The sequence below is a fragment of the Coregonus clupeaformis genome, chromosome 5, assembly GCF_020615455.1.
Source record: "Coregonus clupeaformis isolate EN_2021a chromosome 5, ASM2061545v1, whole genome shotgun sequence".
Classification (NCBI taxonomy): domain Eukaryota; kingdom Metazoa; phylum Chordata; class Actinopteri; order Salmoniformes; family Salmonidae; genus Coregonus; species Coregonus clupeaformis.
Window position 1 is genome coordinate 10,803,521 of NC_059196.1, and position 22,231 is coordinate 10,825,751.

Here is a 22,231-nt window from a genome sequence, read left to right on the forward strand (position 1 = left end):
ACCGCCCACAACCGCAGTGAACCAGTCATGTCATTAAAATGTCGGGTTGGGTATTTAGGTTGACCAATTGGGTAGCACATTTCTATGACTCCGTAACAGAAAGAAAGGCTTTGAGATGCCAATCATTAATTTTTTTAAATTTAAGTCATTTAGCAGACACTCTTATCCAGAGCGATTTACAGTTAGTGAGTGCATACATTTTCATACTGCCCCCCCCCGTGGGAAACGAACCCACAACCCTGGCGTTGCAAGCGCCATGCTCTACCAACTGAGCTACAGGGGACTGTTACTTTCCGTGTTGATGGAGGTAGACTTTCATGATTAGTCACCAATCATCAATGGTGAAAGTGCCACGCCCAAATTATGGAAGTACCAATTGTATCCACGTGGTCGCGCCATAAGACATAGTATAAAGCTAAAATTGTTACTTTTGTAACAAAGTCATGCAACGTTCGCTATAGACATTGTTACAAACAATGTTGAATTGCGATAAGAGTATTTTTTTTAAATCAGTGCATTTAATAATTTTAAAGTTAGTCTGTTGATTTAATTAATACTTTTTTCATTTATTTTCATGTTGTCTATTGCAGAATAAGATAATAATTTGATTCCTTGCTAAGGTGCTCACTGCTCGGTGACATATTAATCACAGTGAGAAAGAGACACATGGTTACCTTTGAAAAGTTATTACCATCCCTTGCCTTTGACATATAATGGCTGTCTACTCCAATATCTACTCATTGATTTATGAATGGGAAATAAATGGATCAGACAGGAACATAAAATAACATCTGTGCATCAAATTAGAATTTAGGGCTGAGAGTGGGAGTTTGAGAGCTTGTATGGGCAGAAAATAGAAAATCAAAGAAAGGAGTATGGGGTGCAGCCAGAAGACAGACAGCCTCCCCACTACCCCCACCCCAAGAGGAAAAGTTTACATTCCTGTTTCAAGTTGAGATGGGGGTGTTTGGCCTTGCCTCATCACACTCTGTCTGTCTGCACATCCAGTTGTACGTGCTGCTGTTCACAGTAGGTCACAACTCTCTCTCTCATTCATAATGTAAAACTCTCTCTGTCACACAAATACCATCTCTCTTACTTGGTCACACTCTTCATTCTCTGGGGAACTCATAATCATACACACATACAGTAATCATCTGCACTTGTTTATTCTAACAGACAAAATAAAGTCACAAATGTGCACATTGTCTGATATTCTTCTTTTTACACAAACCAATCAAACCAGCTTTTGTACCAACCCCACTGTCAGATAGATGGGCGCTTTTCAATTAACATAAGAGAAGAATTCTGCACATTTTAATTATAAAACATTCACATAATGGCACTGTATGTGTGTGTGTGTTGCACTGAGAGTATTTGCATAGAGAAACCACACCAGGTGCACATTCAGATTTTTATTTTATTTTTTATTTATTTCACCTTTATTTAACCAGGTAAGCCAGTTGAGAACAAGTTCTCATTTACAACTGCGACCTGGCCAAGATAAAGCAAAGCAGTGCGATAAAAACAACAACACAGAGTTACATATGGGGTAAACAAAACATAAAGTCAAAAAATACAACAGAAAATATATATGCAGTGTGTGCGAATGTAGTAAGTTATGGAGGTAAGGCAATAAATAGGCCATAGTGCAGAATAGTTACAATTTCGTATTAACACTGGAATGATAGATGTGCAAAAAATTATGTGCAAATAGAGATACTGGGGTGCAAATTAACAAAATAAATAACAATATGGGGATGAGGTAGTTGGGTGGGCTAATTTCAGAATGGCTGTGTACAGGTGCAGTGAACGGTAAGCTGCTCTGACAACTGATGCTTAAAGTTAGTGAGGGAGATAAGAGTCTCCAGCTTCAGAGATTTTTGCAGTTCGTTCCAGTCATTGGCAGCAGAGAACTGGAAGGAATGGCGGCCAAAGGAGGTGTTGGTTTTGGGGATGACCAGTGAGATATACCTGCTGGAGCGCAGACTACGGGTGGGTGTTGCTATGGTGACCAGTAAGCTAAGATAAGATGGGGATTTGCATAGCAGTGATTTATAGATGACCTGGAGCCAGTGGGTTTGGCAACGAATATGTAGTGAGGGCCAGCCAACAAGAGCGTACAGGTCACAATGGTGGGTAGTATATGGGGCTTTGGTGACAAAAAGGATGGCACTGTGATAGACTACATCCAATTTGCTGAGTAGAGTGTTGGAGGCTATTTTGTAAATGACATCGCCGAAGTCAAGGATCGGTAGGATAGTCAGTTTTACGAGGGCATGTTTGGCAGCATGAGTGAAGGAGGCTTTGTTGCGAAATAGGAAGCTGATTCTAGATCTAACTTTTGATTGGAGATGCTTAATGTGAGTCTGGAAGGAGAGTTTACAGTCTAACCAGACACCTATGTATTTGTAGTTGTCCACATACTCTAGGTCAGACCCTCCGAGAGTAGTGATTCTAGTCGGGTGGGCGGGTGCAAGCAGCGTTCGGTTGAAGAGCATGCATTTAGTTTTACTAGTATTTAAGAGCAGTTGGAGGCTACGGAAGGAGTGTTGTATGGCGTTGAAGCTCGTTTGGAGGTTTGTTAACACAGTGTCCAATGAAGGGCCAGATGTATACAAAATGGTGTCGTCCGCATAGAAGTGGATCCGAGCGTCACTAGCAGCAAGAGCGACATCATTGATATACACAGAGAATAGAGTCGGCCCGAGAATTGAACCCTGTGGCACCCCCATAGAGACTGCACAGAGGTCCAGACAACAGGCCCTCCGATTTGGCACATTGAACTCTATCTGAGAAGTAGTTGGTGAACCAAGAGAGGCAGTCATTTGAGAAACCAAGGCTATTTAGTCTGCCAATTAGAATGCGGTGGTTGACAGAGTCGAAAGCCTTGGCCAGGTCGATGAAGACGGCTGCGCAGTACTGTCTTTTATCGATTGTGGTTATAATATCGTTTAGGACCTTGAGTGTGGCTGAGGTGCACCCATGACCAGCTCGGAGACCGGATTGCATAGCAGAGAAGGTACGTTGGGATTCGAAAGGGTCGGTGATCTGTTTGTTAACTTGGCTTTCAAATACTTTCGAAAGGCAGGGCAGGATGGATATAGGTCTGTAACAGTTTGGATCTAGAGTGTCACCCCCTTTGAAGAGGGGGATGACCGCGGCAGCTTTCCAATCTCTGGGGATCTCAGATGTTACAAAAGAGAGGTTGAACAGGCTAGAAATAGGGGTTGCGACAATTTCGGCGTCTAATTTTAGAAAGAAAGGGTCCAGATTGTCTAGCCCAGATGATTTGTAGGGGTCCAGATTTTGCAGCTCTTTCAGAACATCAGCTGTCTGAATTTGTGTGAAGGAGAAGCGGGGGGGCATGGGCAAGTTGCAGCGGAGGGTGCAGAGCTGGTGGCCGGGGTAGTGGTAGCCAGGTGGAAAGCATGGCCAGCCGTAGCAAAATGCTTGTTGAAATTCTCGATTATTGTAGATTTATCGGTGGTGACAGTGTTTCCTAGCCTCAGTGCAGTGGGCAGTTGGGAGGAGGTGCTCTTATTCTCCATGGACTTTACAGTGTCCCAAAACTTTTTGGAGTTAGTGCTACAGGATGCACATTTCTGTTTGAAAAAGCTAGCCTTTGCTTTCCTAACTTCCCTGAAAAGTTACATATCGCAGTGGCTATTCAATGCTAATGCAGTACGCCACAGGATGTTTTTGTGCTGGTCAAGGGCAGTCAAGTCTGAGGAGAACCAGGGGCTATATCTGTTCTTAGTTCTGAATTTTTTGAATGGGGCATGCTTATTTAAGATTGAGAGGAAAGCACTTTTAAAGAACAACCAGGCATCCTCTACTGACGGAATGAGATCGATATCCATCCAGGATACCTGGGCCAGGTCAATTAGGAAGGCCTGCTCGCTAAAGTGTTTTAGGGAGCGTTTGACAGTGATGGAGTTACGGACGCAGGCAATAAGGCAGTGATCGCTGAGATCCTGGTTGAAGACAGCGGAGGGTGTATTTAGAGGGTAAGTTAGTCAGGATGATATCTCTGAGGGTGCCCATGTTTACGGATTTAGGGTTGTACCTAGTAGGTTCCTTGCTAATTTGTGTGAGATTGAGGTCATCTAGTTTGGATTGTAGGATGGCCGGGGTGTTAAGCATATCCCAGTTTAGGTCACCAAGCAGTACGAACTCTGAGGATAGATGGGGGGCAATCAATTCACATATGGTGTCCAGGGCACAGCTGGGGGGCTGAGGGGGTCTGTAGCAAGCGGCAACGGTGAGAGACTTATTTCTGGAAAGGTGGATTTTTAGAAGTAGGAGCTCAAACTGTTTGGGCACAGACCTGGATAGTATGATAGAGCTCTGCAGGCTATCTCTACAGTAGATTGCAACTCCACCCCCTTTGGCAGTTCTATCTAGATGGAAAATGTTGTAGTTGGGGATGGACATTTCTGAATTTTTGGTGGCCTTCCTAAGCCAGGATTCAGACACTAGTAGAACATCAGGGTTGGCGGAGTGTGCTAATGCAGTGAATAACTCAAACTTAGGAAGGAGGCTTCTGATGTTAACATGCAAAAAGCCAAGGCTTTTACGGTTACAGAAGTCAACAAATGATAGCGCCTGGGGAGTAGGAGTGATACTCTTAATGATCGGCTATGAAAAGCCAACTGAGATTTATTCCTGATTATTATTTGACCATGCTTGTCACTTATGAACATTTTTGAACATCTTGGCATGGTTCTGTTATAATCTCCACCCGGCACAGCCAGAAGAGGACTGGCCACCCCTCATAGCCTGGTTCCTCTCTAGGTTTCTTCCTAGGCTTTCGCCTTTCTAGGGAGTTTTTCCTAGCCACCGTGCTTCTACACCTGCATTACTAGCTGTTTGGGGTTTTAGGCTGGGTTTCTGTACAGCACTTCGAGATATTAGCTGATGTAAGAAGGGCTATATAAAATAAAATTGATTGATTGATACTGGGGGCTGCAGGGCCTGGGTTAACCTCTACATCACCAGAGGAACAGAGGAGGACTAGAATAAGGATACGGCTAAAGGCTTTAAGAACTGGTCTTCTAGTGCGTTGGGTACAGAGAATAAAGGGGGCAGATTTCCGGGCGTTGTAGAATAGATTCAGGGCATTATGTACAGACAAGGATATGGAAGGATATGAGTACAGTGGAGGTAAACCTAAGCGTTGGGTAACAATGAAAGAGATAGCATCACTGGAGGCACCGATTGAGCCGGTCTCCGCGTGTATGGGGGGTGGAACAAAGGAGCTATTTGAGGCAGTTTGAGAGGGACTTGGGGCTCTACAGTGAAATTGTATAATAAGAACTAACTGGAACAGCAATAGGCAAGGCATATTGACATGGGAGAGAGGCATAAAGCAATCACAGGTGTTATTCGAGAGAGCTAAGACAACAACTGGTAATGGCGATGAAAGTTTGGGCTGAGGCTAAACAGATAAAACAGGACAGGGTACCGTGTAAAGGAACAGTCCAGCAGGCATCAGCTGTGCAGCTGAGTGATCATAAGCTCCAGTGAACAGCAATGTGAGTCCGAGAGCAGTTCGAATTGGTGCTACAGCACAGGCGATCAGGAAGCACGGCTGTTGAATTGCGTGTGCTAGCGGGCCGGGGCTAGCAGATGGATCTTCATGGTCGTCGCAACGGGAAGCCTGTTGAAACCACAGACGATTACGTCGGCAGACCAGTCGTGATGGATCGGTGGGGCTCCGTGTCGACACTAGGAGGTCCCGTCCAGTTGACAGAGAGGTAGATAGCCGGGAGATGGGCCTGACTCGAGGCTAGCTCAAGGCTGATTAGCCAACCACAACATCCATTCGGTTGCAGCTAGCTAGTTGCGATGATCCGGTGTTAAAGGTCCAGTGATTCAGTGATTCCGGCAGAAAATCTGATATATTCTGTGTCGATAACGCGCTGTGCCGATAATAGTCCAGGCTAGAGCTGGGTGGTAGGTAGTGCAGGCCACGGACAATGGTGAAAACCCCCCGCTAACGGTGGCTAATAACAAGTAGCTAGTTAGCTGGCTACTCCCGTCCGGTAGACAGAGAGGTAGATAGCCGGGATATGGGCCTGGCTCGAGGCTCATTCAAGGCCAACTGGTGCTTGCTTCGGGAGTAGTGGTGATTAGCCAACAGAAACATCCATTCGGTTGCGGCTAGCTGGTTGCGATCCGGTGTTAAGGTCCAGTTATTCCGGCAGAAAATCCGATGTTCTGGGTGAAAACCGCTAATGGGGGCTAATAGTAAGTAGCTAGTTAGCTGGCTAGCTAGTTTCAACTGGATATTCTAGATAAGTAAGTAAGTAAATAATAGAATCTGTTCCACATTGAGTGAGGCGGGTTGCAGGAAAGTATATTTAATAGAAGGATGAAAAGTGTGATAGGGGATTATATACAACAAAAGACAAAAAAAAGAAAAAACAGGCTATTTACACGGACAGACAACAGAGTACACGACCGCACTGCTACGCCATCTTGGATCGATGAGGTGCGCACATGGATATTTCAACAACCGGTTGGTCGATTTTGACATGTGACCCCTCTATCGAAAGTTCTGGATCAGTAGAATTAGATTAGCACAATTGCAAGCCACTGGGATTGTATTATATATCCAGAAGATGGCAACAAAACAGTGCCTGTTGTGATTGAAACAAACTACTGACTTCATCTTCAAACACATTCTTGGCCATGTAAAACGATGTAAACTCATTGAAATCGACTCAGAATGAGAGAGAGACACTAGAGTATCTTTTCAAGTGGTTTTATTCGATCAGACACTACTTTTGGTAACAAAAACAACAAAGGTAAGACGCAGTTTGTTGTTGTCGTTCTTTGATGAATAGTTTAGTGAGTGTTGGTCATAGAGGAACACGGCTATCACTTTTGGAATCTGTGAGGTAGCAGCTTTCGTTTGTGTAGATATGTTGAGAAAAAAAAGTTATCTGTCTACGAATATACGGGCATGCACGGATTCAAAATACAATACTGGTTTTGCTATATGCTTATATATTTGCTTGGAGTCTGAATATTATTTCATTTGGGCGACAACAGTTTAGCTAGATTCACAGTTGAGACGCTTCTCGTTCCAGTAGTGTATAACATTCAGGTATTCACACATGTTTAAAAACGTACTACGTCATTGTTTGAGATTGCGGGAGGAGTACCCCGGATATGGGGAACCTCCGGATGAAGAGGTTAATGCGTTTGAGCCAATCAGTTGTGTTGTGACAAGGTAGGGGGGGTATCCAGAAGATAGCCCTATTTGGTAAAAGACCAAGTCCATATTATGGCAAGAACAGCTCGAATAAGCAAAGAGAAATGACAATCCATCATTACTTTAAGACATGAAGGTCATTCAATACGGAATATCAATTGATTGGACATGATTTGGAAAGGCACACACCTGTCTATATAAGGTCCCACAGTTGACAGTGCATGTCAGAGCAAAAACCAAGCCATGTCGTCGAAGGTATTGTCCATAGAGCTCCGAGACAGGATTGTGTCGAGGCACAGATCTGGGGAAGGGTACCAAAAAATGTCTGCAGCATTGAAGGTCCCCAAGAACACAGTGGCCTCCCTCATTCTTAAATGGAAGAAGTTTGGAACCACCAAGACTCTTCCGAGAGCTGGCCGCCCGGCTAAACTGAGCAATCGGGGGAGAAGGGCCTTGGTCAGGGAGGTGACCAAGAACCCAATGGTCACTCTGACAAAGCTCCAGAGTTCCTCTGTGGAGATGGGAGAACCTTACAGAAGGACAACCATCTCTGCACCAATCAGGCCTTTATGGTAGAGTGGCCAGATGGAAACCACTCCTCAGTAAAAGGCACATGACAGCCCGCTTGGAGTTTTCCAAAAGGCACCTAAAGGACTCTGACCATGAGAAACAAGATTCTCTGGTCTGATGAAACCAAGATTGGACTATTTGGCCTGAATGCCAAGCGTCACGTCTGGAGGAAACCTGGCACTCCCTACGGTGAAGCATGGTGGTGGCAGCATCACGCTTTGGGGATGTTTTTCAGCGGCAGGGACTGGGAGACTAGTCAGGGTCGAGGGAAAGATGAACGGAGCAAAGTACAGAGAGATTCTTGATGAAAATCTGCTCCAGAGCGCTCAGGACCTCAGAATGGGGCGAAGGTTCACCTTCCAACAGGACAACGATCCTAAGCACACAGCCAAGACAACGCAGGAGTGGATTTGGGACAAGTCTCTGAGTGTCCTTCAGTGGCCCAGCCAGAGCCCAGACTTGAACCCGATCGAACATCTCTGGAGAGACCTGAAAATAGCTGTGCAGCGACGCTCCCCATCCAACCTAACAGGGCTTGAGAGGATCTGCAGAACAGAATGGGAGAAACTCCCCAAATACAGGTGTGCCAAGCTTGTAGCGTCATACCCAAGAAGACTTGAGGCTGTAATCGCTGGCAAAGGTGCTTCAACAAAGTACTGAGTAAAGGGTCTGAATAATTATGCAAATGTGATATTTCCGTTTTTTTGCTTTGTCATCATGGGGTATTGTGTTTAGATTGATGGGGGGGAAACAATTTAATAGATTTTAGAATAAGGCTGTAACGTAACAAAATGTTCAAAAAGTCAAGGGGTCGGTATACTTTCCGAATGCATTGTATATATCTATTTTTTATGTTGCCTGTTTTGTTTGTTATTTTGACATTAATAAGTGTCACAAACAATGTAAAAAAATAAAAATAAATATAAAGGATTTAATAAAGTTGCATATAAACATGGTCTCTTTTTTGCTCTCTTGAGTAAGGCAGCTTCAAAATGCAGGTGTTGCAGCCTAGCTCAGTGCTTTCTGTGTTGGTGAGGCAGCCAGTGGAAAATACAGAGCGTAGGGGTTGGTAATGTTCTCTAGTTGCGCTGTGATTGACTCAGTGTTCTGTCACTCATGCGGGCACTATGTCACGGCAAAATCTATGGGGAGAGCTAGAAGGTTGAAGCCCCTTAGGTGCTGCCATAGATTTACAATAGAATTGCCCATCCAAGAAGGCTCAAGGTCATTGGCCACAGATAAAATGACATCAAGTCACATTATATCTATCATAGCTTTGCTTGGACTGATCATATCAACATCATCCTTTCAAAATCTTAGCTAGCAAGCTAGACAAGCAGTCATCATCATGAATCAAGTCGACAATCTACTGGCAAATCCTTTTCAATACTTGTCATATGAAGAAAAATTATAGATAAAACATATCGGTGCAACAAGTTGGAAATAGCAAATTCAACAATGAGTGGTTTGGAAGGAATCAGTGGCTAACTGCAAGCATTGCAAAGCAATCACTAGCCTGCTATTCAGTGGAGTGGGCATGGGGTCCAGGTCTGGGTTTAAGGGTCTCTTTTCCAAGCTTAAAAGGATAAACATTCAACATTGGCCATGCTGTCAATCCAGCATGACTTCTGCCGCGCTGGAAACTCGGAACTGGGAAATCGAGCTCTGACTGGGAAAATACATTTTGAACGGTTATCCAACTAGGGATTTCAAGTTGGGAACTCGGGCCTCTTTTCTAGAGCTCCGACATGAAGATCACTGAAAAAAACAAGGTCGAATCATGATGACGTCAGAGTTCCCTGTTGTCTTGAAAGCACCATAAATCCAGAGAATGCCAGACTTTGATGACAAAGTTTTATGACAACATTTGCCCACGAAGGACCGCTGCACCACCTTCCTGTTCAAGTGATCACAGCACAACAAGGTGAGTCCAAAAATTGATTGTATGCTGCTGCATAAATGATGTAATATGCCAGGGAGATATGTATACTGTAGCTAAGAAAGTAATACTAAGTATATGTTGTGTAATAAGCTGTTAGTAGCCCATGTGCCTCACCCTAATAATTTGGTCCCTTTTCCCCTCATAATTTAGCCTACTGTTCTGACTTGGTGGTGCACATGTAGCCTATAACCTGTATTAGAGAAATGTCATCATCAAATATTGTAAGAGCTTTCATTGTCTGCTTATATGCCCCCTTTATTTATCCTACGGTTCTGACTTGGTGTACAGGGAGAATACTGTAACAGGCCATTTTCTGAATTATGTCGCTGTTGTCACGCTCGTCTGAAGGAGGAGACCAATGCGCAGCGTTGCGAGTGAACATGATGACTTTATTAACTTAAAGCAACCACGAAGAAAACAACAAATGACGATCCGTGAAGTTCTATACTGAATACTACTAACAGCAACAAAGAAACAATAACCCACAACACAAAGTGAACTCACACAGTATAAATATGGCTCCCAATCAGAGATAACGAGCCGACAGCTGACACTCGTTACCTCCGATTGGGAGTCATACGACTAATCAAGAACAATTAACCAAACATAGAAAATGCACAACCAGAAATCCCCAACATAGAAATACACCCAAACAATGAAACTAAACAACCCTGGCTCAAATATCAATGTCCGTGGAGCCAGAGTGTCACATTACCCCCCCCTAAAGGTGCGACCTCCGGGCGCACCAGCATACAGTCTCGGGGAGGGTCTGTCCCTGGTGGCGGCTCTGGCCCAGGTCGTGGTCCCCACCCCACCTTAGTCACTATCCGCTTCCGTATTCCCTTCCTCATGACCACCCCCCAACTAAACCCCACTGGATTAAGGGGCGGCACCGGACTACGGGGCAGTACCGGACTAAGGGGCAGTACCTGACTAGATGGCGGATCCTGGCTGGCTGGCTCTGGCGGATCCTGGCGGGGACGGCTCTGGCGGATCCTGGCGGGGCGGCTCTGGCGGATCCTGGCGGGGACGGCTCTGGCGGATCCAGGCTGGACGGCTCTGGCGGATCCTGGCTGGACGGCTCTGGCGGATCCTGGCTGGACGGCTCTGGCGGATCCTGGCTGGACGGCTCTGGCGGATCCTGGCTGGACGGCTCTGGCGGATCCTTGCTGGGACGGCTCTGGCGGATCCTGGCTGGACGGCTCTGGCGGATCCTGGCTAGACGGTTCTGGCGGATCCTGGCTGGACAGCTCTGGCGGATCCTGGCTGGACGGCTCTGGCGGATCCTGGCAGGACGGCTCTGGCGGATCCTGGCTGGCTGACGGATCTGGCGGATCCTGGCGGGCTGACGGATCTGGCTGCTCATGGCTGGCTGACGGATCTGGCTGCTCGCGGCTGGCTGACGGATCTGGCTGCTCATGGCTGGCTGACGGATCTGGCTGCTCGTGGCTGGCTGACGGGTCTGGCTGCTCGTGGCTGGCTGACGGGTCTGGCTGCTCATGGCTGGCTGACGGATCTGGTTGCTCGTGGCTGGCTGACGGATCTGGCTGCTCATGGCTGGCTGACGGATCTGGCTGCTCATGGCTGGCTGACGGATCTGGCTGCTCATGGCTGGCTGACGGATCTGGCTGCTCATAGCTGGCTGACGGATCTGGCTGCTCATGGCTGGCTGACGGGTCTGGCTGCTCATGGCTGGCGGAAGGCTCTGGCTGATCCTGTCTGGCGGAAGGCTCTGGCTGATCCCGTCTGGCGGAAGGCTCTGGCTGCTCCTGTCTGGCGGAAGGCTCTGGCTGCTCCTGTCTGGCGGAAGGCTCTGGCTGCTCCTGTCTGGCGGAAGGCTCTGGCTGATCCTGTCTGGCGGAAGGCTCTGGCTGATCCTGTCTGGCGGAAGGCTCTGGCTGATCCTGTCTGGCGGAGAGCTCTAGCGGCTCCGGTCTGGCGGACGGCTCTGAAGGCTCATGGCAGACGGGCGGCTTTGCAGGCTCAGTACAGACGGGCAGTTCAGACGGCGTTGGGCAGACGGACAGTTCAGACGGCGTTGGGCAGACGGGCAGTTCAGACGGCGTTGGGCAGACGGGCAGTTCAGACGGGCGTTGGGCAGCCGGGCAGTTCAGGCGCCCCGTTGGGCAGACGGGCAGTTCAGACGGCGTTGGGCAGACGGGCAGTTCAGACGGCGTTGGGCAGACGGGCAGTTCAGGCGCCCCGTTGGGCAGACGGCCAGTTCAGGCCGGCTGGCGACGCACATCGTGGACCTGGTGCGTGGAGTAGGAACAGGCCGGACCGTACCGGGAACACCCACCACTGGCCTTAACTGGGGATCAAGAACGGACCGGACCAGACTGGGAACACACTTCAGTCTCTCATGCCGTACCACAACAACTTCCCTCCCTCTACTCGCCAATGGCTCCCGTAATCCGATAGCCTTCTCTCCTTTTCTCCCTGTGGCAGCCTCCTGCTGCCCAGGCGCCTAAGCCATGTGCCCCCCAAAAAATTTTTTGGGAGTAACCACGGGCTTCCAGCCTCGACTCCGCGCTTCCTCTTCATACCACCTCCTCTCGGCTGCAGCTGCCTCCAGCTCTTCACGAGGGCGGTGATATTCCTCCTCAGACCACCTCCTCTCGGCTGCAGCTGCCTCCAGCTCTTCACGAGGGCGATGATGTTCCTCCGGTTGTGCCCAAGGACCCTTTCCAGCCCGAATCTCCTCCCCATGTCCAAAAGTCCTTAGGAGGCATCCATAACTCCTGTGTCCAGACCCCTTGCTCCTGGACGCGCTGCTTGGTCCTTTTTTGGTGGGTTATTCTGTCACGCTCGTCTGAAGGAGGAGACCAATGCGCAGCGTTGCGAGTGAACATGATGACTTTATTAACTTAAAGCAACCACGAAGAAAACAACAAATGACGATCCGTGAAGTTCTATACTGAATACTACTAACAGCAACAAAGAAACAATAACCCACAACACAAAGTGAACTCACACAGTATAAATATGGCTCCCAATCAGAGATAACGAGCCGACAGCTGACACTCGTTACCTCCGATTGGGAGTCATACGACTAATCAAGAACAATTAACCAAACATAGAAAATGCACAACCAGAAATCCCCAACATAGAAATACACCCAAACAATGAAACTAAACAACCCTGGCTCAAATATCAAGGTCCGTGGAGCCAGAGTGTCACAGCTGTATATTTCAAAAGTGCTGAACAAATAGTTATATTAACTACGTCCATCCTAGCTCGCTCATTTGTACATCTCAATTGTCAGTAGGAACCACATTTGTTTAAGCAAGTCAGCCATATCAGCTATGTTTTTTTAAAGGCAGTAAATGAGGCTGAATGAACTGTTTCGCTGCCAGAAAAGGCTCTGCTGATATCCAGGTGTAGCAGTGGTAAGGTGTTGGGACTGCTGTTGGAACTCTGCTGTTGGGACAGCTTTATGTAGGCCCTAACAGTTTGTAGGCACTGTTTGTCACCATTATAGTGCAATTAATGTATTGTTTAGTGTTGTGTATTTTTTTATTTTTGCCCCACCAAGATTTACATGCTAAAATCGCCACTGTCCTCATGAATGTTTCCCAGTATTCACTTAAGACGTCCCTCAGCACTCCACCTTGGTCCTCTCTGTGGTCCCGTTGGGTAGAACCATTTCTATCTCTAAAATTGAGTCTTCTACAGAAAAACTCCCATCTTGAAAGGCAGCATACAGGTTTTGGAACACATTTCCTATACGATTTCTGATTCTGGGTAATCTTGGTGGGGTGGAGATGGGCCTCTCGGAGTTAAAAATAACATCTCAACGTCAATTGGAAGCATATCATCAAGCAAAGCACTGTCATCATCTAGGAAAGCATATCCCACTTGAATTTCTTCGTCCATTGATATTGATGCACCCGGTATTTTGTCACTCAAACCTGATATTTCATCCATTGGTCGTGAGGGGGTATCAAGAGGCTCCTCTGTTGTGAACAGATGCTAATGTGTTTGTTCTGTCTTCTTCCTGGCCAGGTGAGTGGAGGTAGTGGTAAACTTGAATGCCGATGGGATTGCCAATTTCCTCTGATTCCAGGCTTTCTTTGAGGCGGATTTCTTCCAATTCCAGGCTTTCGTCGTCAGATGAGGAAACATTGACGATTCTGCTGTACTTGGTTCTGTTATTCTTCTCTGTGGAGATATAGGCAGCTGCCTTGAGAGTTTAATCTGCCACAGGATGTTTGTTTTCTTTGCTGGAAAGATATAGTCTTAACATTTGTACTTTTCTGAGATTGTGTTGATTGACCAATGTAGTAGATGGGTCTAGCTCTTCCTCAGTAAAGTCTCACATGGTCAATTCAAAATCATTGACATGCCCAAGTTTGCTTTTCCATTTGGAAAGAAAAGTTCCTTACTGACCTCCAATTGCTCTTAACCGTCTTTGGTGCCTTTATTTGTGTTGTGTCACGGTCGTCTAGGAGCGAAGGAGACCAAGGCGCAGCGCGTCCAAGAAACATGACTTTATTAATTAAAGTGCACGAACCAAACCAATAAACACTGACGAAACGTGAAGTCCAACAGTACAAATGACTGAAAACGGAACAAAAACCCACAAACACAAGGTGAAAACACACAGTTTAAATATGGCTCCCAATCAGAGATAACGAGCCGACAGCTGACCCTCGTTACCTCCGATTGGGAGTCATATGACTAATCAAGAACATCACAACCAACCATAGAAATGAACAACTAGAATACCCAACATAGAAATACACCCAAATGAAATGAACAACCCTGGCTCAATAATCAGAGTCCCGGAGCCAGAGTGTCACAGTACCCCCCCCTAAAGGTGCGAACTCCGGGCGCACCAGCATACAGTCTAGGGGAGGGTCTGGGTGGGCGTCTGTCCACGGTGGCGGTTCTGGCCCTGGTCGTGGTCCCCACCCCACCTTAGTCACCACCCGCTTCCCTAGCCTCCTCCACATGACCACCCCCCAACTAAACCCCACTGGATTAAGGGGCGGCACCGGACTAAGGGGCAGCACCGGACTAAGGGGCAGCACCGGACTAAGGGACAGCACCAGGATCAATGGCGGATCCTGGCTGGCTGGCTCTGGCGGATCCTGGCTGGACGGCTCTGGCGGATCCTGGCTGGACGGCTCATGGCTGGCTGAAGGATCTGGCTGCTCATGGCTGGCTGACGGATCTGGCTGCTCATGGCTGGCTGACGGATCTGGCTGCTCATGGCTGGCTGACGGATCTGGCTGCTCATGGCTGGCTGAAGGATCTGGCTGCTCATGGCTGGCTGACGGATCTGGCTGCTCATGGCTGGCTGAAGGATCTGGCTGATCCTGTCTGGCGGAAGGCTCTGGCTGATCCTGTCTGGTGGAAGGCTCTGGCTGATCCTGTCTGGCGGAAGGCTCTGGCTGATCCTGTCTGGCGAAAGGCTCTGGCTGATCCTGTCTGGCGGAAGGCTCTGCAGGCTCAGTACAGACGAGCAGTTCATGCAGCGCTTGGCAGACGGACAGTTCAGACGGCGTTGGGCAGACGGGCAGTTCAGGCGCCGTTGGGCAGACGGGCAGTTCAAGCGCCGTTGGGCAGACGGGCAGTTCAGGCGCCGTTGGGCAGACGGCAGACTCAGGCCCCGTTGGGCAGACGGCAGACTCTGGCCGTCTGAGGTGCACCGTAGGCCTGGTGCGTGGTGCCGGAACTGGAGGTACCGGGCTGAGGACACGCATCTCAGGGCTAGTGCGGGGAGAAGCAACAGGGCATGCTGGACCCTGGGAACGCACATAAAGCCTAGTGCGGGGAGAAGGAACAGGGCATGCTGGACCCTGGGGACGCACATAAGGCTTAGTGCGGGGAGAAGGAACAGGGCATGCTGGACCCTGGGAACGCACATAAAGCCTAGTGCGGGGAGAAGGAACAGGGCATGCTGGACCCTGGGGACGCACATAAGGCTTAGTGCGGGGAGAAGCAACAGGGCATGCTGGACCCTGGGGACGCACATAAGGCCTAGTGCGGAGAGCAGGAACAGGGCATGCTGGACCCTGGGGACGCACATAAGGCCTAGTGCGGAGAGCAGCAACAGGACGCACAGGACTCGGGGGAACACACAGGAGGCTTGGTGCGTGGTGTAGGCACTGGTGGTACTGGGCTGGAGGCGGGAGGTGGCGCCGGAAATACCGGACCGTGCAGGCTTACTGGCCCCCTTGAGCACTGAGCCTGCCCAACCTTACCCCGGGGTTGATGCTCCCCGTCGCCCGACCAGTACGGGGAGGTGGAATAACCCGCACCCGGCCTATGTGGGCGAACCGGGAACACCATGCGTAAGGCTGGTGCCATGTACGCCGGCCCGAGAAGACGCACTGGTAGCCGGATGCGTTGGGCCGGCTTCATGACATCTGGCTCAACGCTCACTCTAACCCGGCCGATACGTGGAGCTGGAATGTACCGCACCGGGCTATGCCTGCGTACAGGAGACACCATGCGCTCTACTGCGTAACACGGTGTCTGCCCGTACTCTCGCTCTCCACGGTAAGTCCAGGGAGTAGGCGCAGGTCTCCTACCTGACTTCGCCACACTCCCTTTAAGCCCCCCCCCAAGAAATTCTTGGGTAGTACCCACGGGCTTCCAGCCTTGACTCCTTGCTGCCTCCTCATACCGCCTCCTCTCGGCTTTAGCTGCCTCCAGCTCTTCACGAGGGCGGCGATATTCTCCCGGTTGTGCCCAAGGACCCTTTCCATCCCGTATCTCCTCCCATGTCCATGAATCCTTGATAGGCGTCCATAAATCCTTTGGAGCTGGGTCCTGTTGCCGCTTGACACGCTGCTTGGTCCTATTATGGTGGGTTTTTCTGTCACGGTCGTCTAGGAGCGAAGGAGACCAAGGCGCAGCGTGTCCAAGAAACATGACTTTATTAATTAAAGTGCACGAACCAAACCAATAAACACTGACGAAACGTGAAGTCCAACAGTACAAATGACTGAAAACGGAACAAAAACCCACAAACACAAGGTGAAAACACACAGTTTAAATATGGCTCCCAATCAGAGATAACGAGCCGACAGCTGACCCTCGTTACCTCCGATTGGGAGTCATATGACTAATCAAGAACAACACAACCAACCATAGAAATGAACAACTAGAATACCCAACATAGAAATACACCCAAATGAAATGAACAACCCTGGCTCAATAATCAGAGTCCCGGAGCCAGAGTGTCACATGTTGTCCCACCATTTTTCTCTCTGACTTGGCAGAATGAGTCTACTCCAACTTGTTCTAGCCATCTCATTTGGAAAGTACATGCTTTTTTCTTAGCGTTGGAGTTTCCACAAAGTTTTGCTGACTTATCATGACTCTTTCTGTGTTTACATTTTTACATAAGCCTCTTTGCAGCTTTGGACACACTGGATACCTGGAGAGCGGCCTTCTCTTCTCTTTTGCAGTACTGCCTTACGGCAATACGATCACCAAATCTGGGTACATATTTTGCGAGTTTGGCATCCAACATGCCCTCGACGGCACTGCAGTCAATCTGAAAACAAAGGAGGAAAATAGTTACAATTTAAAGAAAGTAACTTGTTTTGATGTCTTAGGTTCTGAACAAACAGAGTAAAAACTCAAACGGACAACTAGAAAAAGCTCAAACCAAGTTTATTCACCCACAGGTATGATTACACAAGCACATATATTTATAACCTCTTAATAGGCTGGGTCAACTCCTTACACATCTAGACAGCCAATACATCTCTGTTGCTAGGCAGGAACTTAATTGGTTCCTCTCACTGATGTAGTCATGGCCCTGCCTGATGCTAGAACCTTTGTGGGCGTGGAACTGCATGTGTGTGATATAGGACTGTAGTAGGAGAATTGTTGTGGTGGGCCCCTCTGGCCCCCCTCCCAGAGGTTTCTTCTCACTTCATCTGTTGACTTGACCTCGAGCCGCATTGCTCGCTCCTCCCTAGTTCTGCAGCTGGCCTGCCTTATCAGAGACTAACTATTGCCCTTCACCTCCCTCCTTAGAAACATGGAACAGAATATAAACTTTCTGCACTCAGTAACTTTCCATACACCAAGTCCCTATCTACCTTTTATTGACCCCAACATATACATTCCTTATACATGCAAAGTAATCAATAAGTTCTAGTATGGTAACATGAATAAGTATATTTCAAGCTAGAATCCAACAGATGGATGAGTATAGTGGATGGATGAATACATTAAAGATTGAATACATAGATGGCTCAATTAAAGCAAGAATCGTTAATTGAAACAATAACAAAGTGGTCACCCCACCATCATCTGGTGCAGGAGCTACGGTTCGACAATGTGATGTTCCAGGGCTATTTCAGGCTTGATAAAGCCCCGTTCGATGACCTGCTGTCCAGGATGGGACCTCACATTTCGGTAAGCTATTTGTCCAGCTGAACGTCTCGCCATTTGTCTAAGGTAAATATTGTCAAGCAATTCTAGAATCATGATATGTTATTATCGATCGATAAATATATAATGAGTGAGACAATAGCCTATATGAATATACCAGAACAATAACAAATAGCATTGTAACATAACATGTTCATAGGCTACACTAAAAAACATTATTTATGGGATTCATTGACATTAAATGTGTATTGATTACATCTTTGAGGTTACTGATGATACTGTTGTGGTATTTATATATTAATTTGTGATGCTATCCTTCATATGATCCTGTTGTCACATGCTACACATGCATGTGTGTGCACATGCATCTATCTATCCAATGTTATTGTGATTTTTTAAAAGAGATATTATACTTTAGTAATCCACAATGACCTGATGATATAAAAGTATTCTAATTACATTATCTTCCATATTCCTACAGATACCTTGCAACTGGTGATTCCTTCAAAACGATTGCCTACAGTTACCGTGTAGGGCACTGCACGGTTGGGTGCATCATCAGGAGTGTGACCAGGGCCATCTGGGACTGTCTCGTGGGGGAATTCATGCCTGTCCCAACCAATGACGACTAGAGGGCTGCTGGCTTTGAAGAACAGTGGAACATTCCTCATTGTCTGGGATCAGTGGATGGCAAGCATGTGGTCCTGCAAGCACCCCCCCCCCCAAACTCCGGCTCCCTGTTCTACAACTACAAGGGGACGTTCTCCATTGTCCTCTTGGCGGTTGTGGATGCCAATTACCTCTTCCAGTTAGTGGATGTCGGCAGCTACGGGAGGCCGAGCGACGGAAGCACTCTGGACAACTCTGCCTTTAGTCCTCAGAGATGGCACCCTGGACCTCCCTGAAGACAGCCTGATTCCTGCAGCAGAGCACTGGGGACCCCAGCCACATGTCATTGTAGGACATGAGGCCTTTCCTCTCCGGAGAAACTTCATGCGACCCTTCCCTGGAGTGAACATCCCCAGGAGAAACAGGGTCTTCAACTACCGCCTCTCCCGAGCCAGGCTGACCGTCGAGTGCACCTTCGGCATTTTTGCATCCCAGTGGCGGATGTACCGGCGAGTCATCAGGGTCCACCCTGCTAACGCAGAGGCGTGTGTGAAGGCTAGCTATGTCCTGCATAACTTCATGAGGATGGACACAAGGACCAGGAGGAGACCTGCAGCTCGCGGAGAGATCTGCTGCTCTGCAGGATGTTGCCAGGATGGGGGCCAACAAAGCTGCCCGGGAGACCATCCATGTGCGGGAGACCTTCACCTCCTACTTCTTTGAGGAGGGTGCTGTTCCCTGGCAACACCTTTACCCATAGACTACACTATGCACAAACAAAGGCTCTTTTAAGAGCCACCCACATTGCAATAAAATAGTATTTTTCCATTTACTTAGCTATGTCAACTGCAGTTATTCAATTCCCAGTTTCTCTCCCTTTGATTTCTACTTCTCAGTGAGGGTGCTGTTCAGATAAGGGTGATGTCTGTACAAAACCAAAACAGGCTCTTTTAAGAGGCTCAGGTGTATAACTGTGTGGGCTGTGCGCCTTCCACCTTCAAAGAATAGGCAAGAGGACCAACCATGGAGAATAGTAAGACACACCATTATTATGTATGCTATATTGTTTGTGTTCGTGTGTGTGTGTGTGTGTGTGTGTGTGTATGTGTCTGTGTATGTTTTTCAGTATAAAGTACTCTGCATCCACTCAATGTAGACACTAGACACCAGGTGAAGACACAGACACACAGATTCCTGTTGAACACTTTGTCTCTTTAAATTCCTTAATTTCTCAGTCTCCCTCCCTCACTTCATCCCTCTTCCCCCTTCTCCCTAAATCCTCTAGGTTATATTAGCTGTGTCAGTGAACCTCTCCCCTTCTGAACTGTCTGACACAGAGGGCACAGCATGATCAGAGGTGAGAGGTCACTTGGCCGAGTCAACAGGAAGTATTATTAAAGAGATGCTTTACATTGAAATACAGATAGAGATGTAGAGTTAATGATCCAAGGTCAGTTTTGTATTTCACCACCTGATGATTATGATGAATTAAAAAGACACACGGCTTAATCATGCCATCTCTCTTGCCATCTGTCTCTCATCTGCAGGTATGTTTTGATGTGAGAGAGAATGCCAACCCCCAGTCCTGTTATCGCCACCTCACCCACTCTAAGATGACCCTCAGGCCAACTGGGGACAGAAGGCTGGTTAGGAGACACCGCTAGAGACACTATTATGTAATTGTGATGACCTGAGAGAATATGAAGTTTAGTAGCACTGTAATTCATTAATCACATGCTGTCTTCCCTGCTCCTCTGTTCTTATCTCTTTCTCTTTCCCTTTCTGTATTTGATACTCTATCACACATCTCTCCCCATCTTCACTTTCTTCCCCTCTCTGTTTTTATAATGCACACCAGATGTGCAATGAAGTACAGATTGAACTTGTATTCATAATATAGAAATATTACAATTATAATATTTATAATACATGTATTATGCATTTATAACACTCGGATAATGAGGATAATCCCCTCCTGTACTCCCTGTTCACAAGTATTTATGCATAGTCACTTTAACTCTACCCACATGTACATATTACCTCAACTACCTCAACTAGCCGGTGCTCCCGCACATTGACTCTGCACCGGTACCCCCCTGTATATATAGCCTCCCTACTGTTATTTTATTTTATTTCTGCTCTTTTTTTCTGAACACTTTTTTGTTGTTGTTTTATTTTACTTTTTTATTTAAAATAAATGCACTGTTGGTTAAGGGCTGTAAGTAAGCATTTCACTGTAATGTCTGCACCTGTTGTATTCGGCGCATGTGGCCAATAAAATTTGATTTGATTTAATGAACTTATTTCAATAAACCTTTTCACATTCTCTACTGGAATTGGTTCACATTCTCTTCTGGTTGAAATTAAGTCTCTCATTTGATGAAATACTACACTTACAGTGGGGAAAAAAGTATTTAGTCAGCCACCAATTGTGCAAGTTCTCCCACTTAGAAAGATGAGAGAGGCCTGTAATGTTCATCATAGGTACACGTCAACTATGACAGACAAATTTAGATTTATTTTTCCAGAAAATCACATTGTAGGATTTTTAATGAATTTATTTGCAAATTATGGTGGAAAATAAGTATTTGGTCACCTACAAACAAGCAAGATTTCTGGCTCTCACAGACCTGTTAGTTTTTCTTTAAGAAGCCCTCCTGTTCTCCACTCATTACCTGTATTAACTGCACCTGTTTGAACTCGTTACCTGTATAAAAGACACCTGTCCACACACTCAATCAAACAGACTCCAACCTCTCCACAATGGCCAAGACCAGAGAGCTGTGTTAGGACATCAGGGATAAAATCGTAGACCTGCACAATGCTGGGATGGGCTACAGGACAATAGGCAAGCAGCTTGGTGAGAAGGCAACAACTGTTGGCGCAATTATTAGAAAATGGAAGAAGTTGAAAATGACGGTCAATCATCCTCGGTCTGGGGCTCCATGCAAGATCTCATCTCATGGGGCATCAATGATCATGAGGAAGGTGAGGATTCAGCTCAGAACTACACGGCAGGACCTGGTCAATGACCTGAAGTCTCAAAGACAGTCTCAAAGAAAACCATTAGTAACACACTACGCCGTCATGGATTAAAATCCTGCAGCGCACGCAAGGTCCCCCTGCTCAAGCCAGCGCATGTCCAGGCCCATCTGAAGTTTGCCAATGACCATCTGGACGATCCAGAGGAGGAATGGGAGAAGGTCATGTAGTCTGATGAGACAAAAATAGAGCTTTTTGGTCTAAACTCCACTCGCCGTGTTTGGAGGAAGAAGAAGGATGAGTACAACCCCAAGAACACCATCCCAACCGTGAAGCATGGAGGTTGAAACATCATTCTTTGGGGATGCTTTTCTGCAAAGGGGACAGGACGACTGCACCGTATTGAGGGGAGGATGGATGGGGCCATGTATCGCGAGATCTTGGCCAACAACCTCCTTCCCTCAGTAAGAGCATTGAAGATGGGTCGTGGCTGGGTCTTCCAGCATGACAACGACCCGAAAAACACACAGCCAGGGCAACTAAGGAGT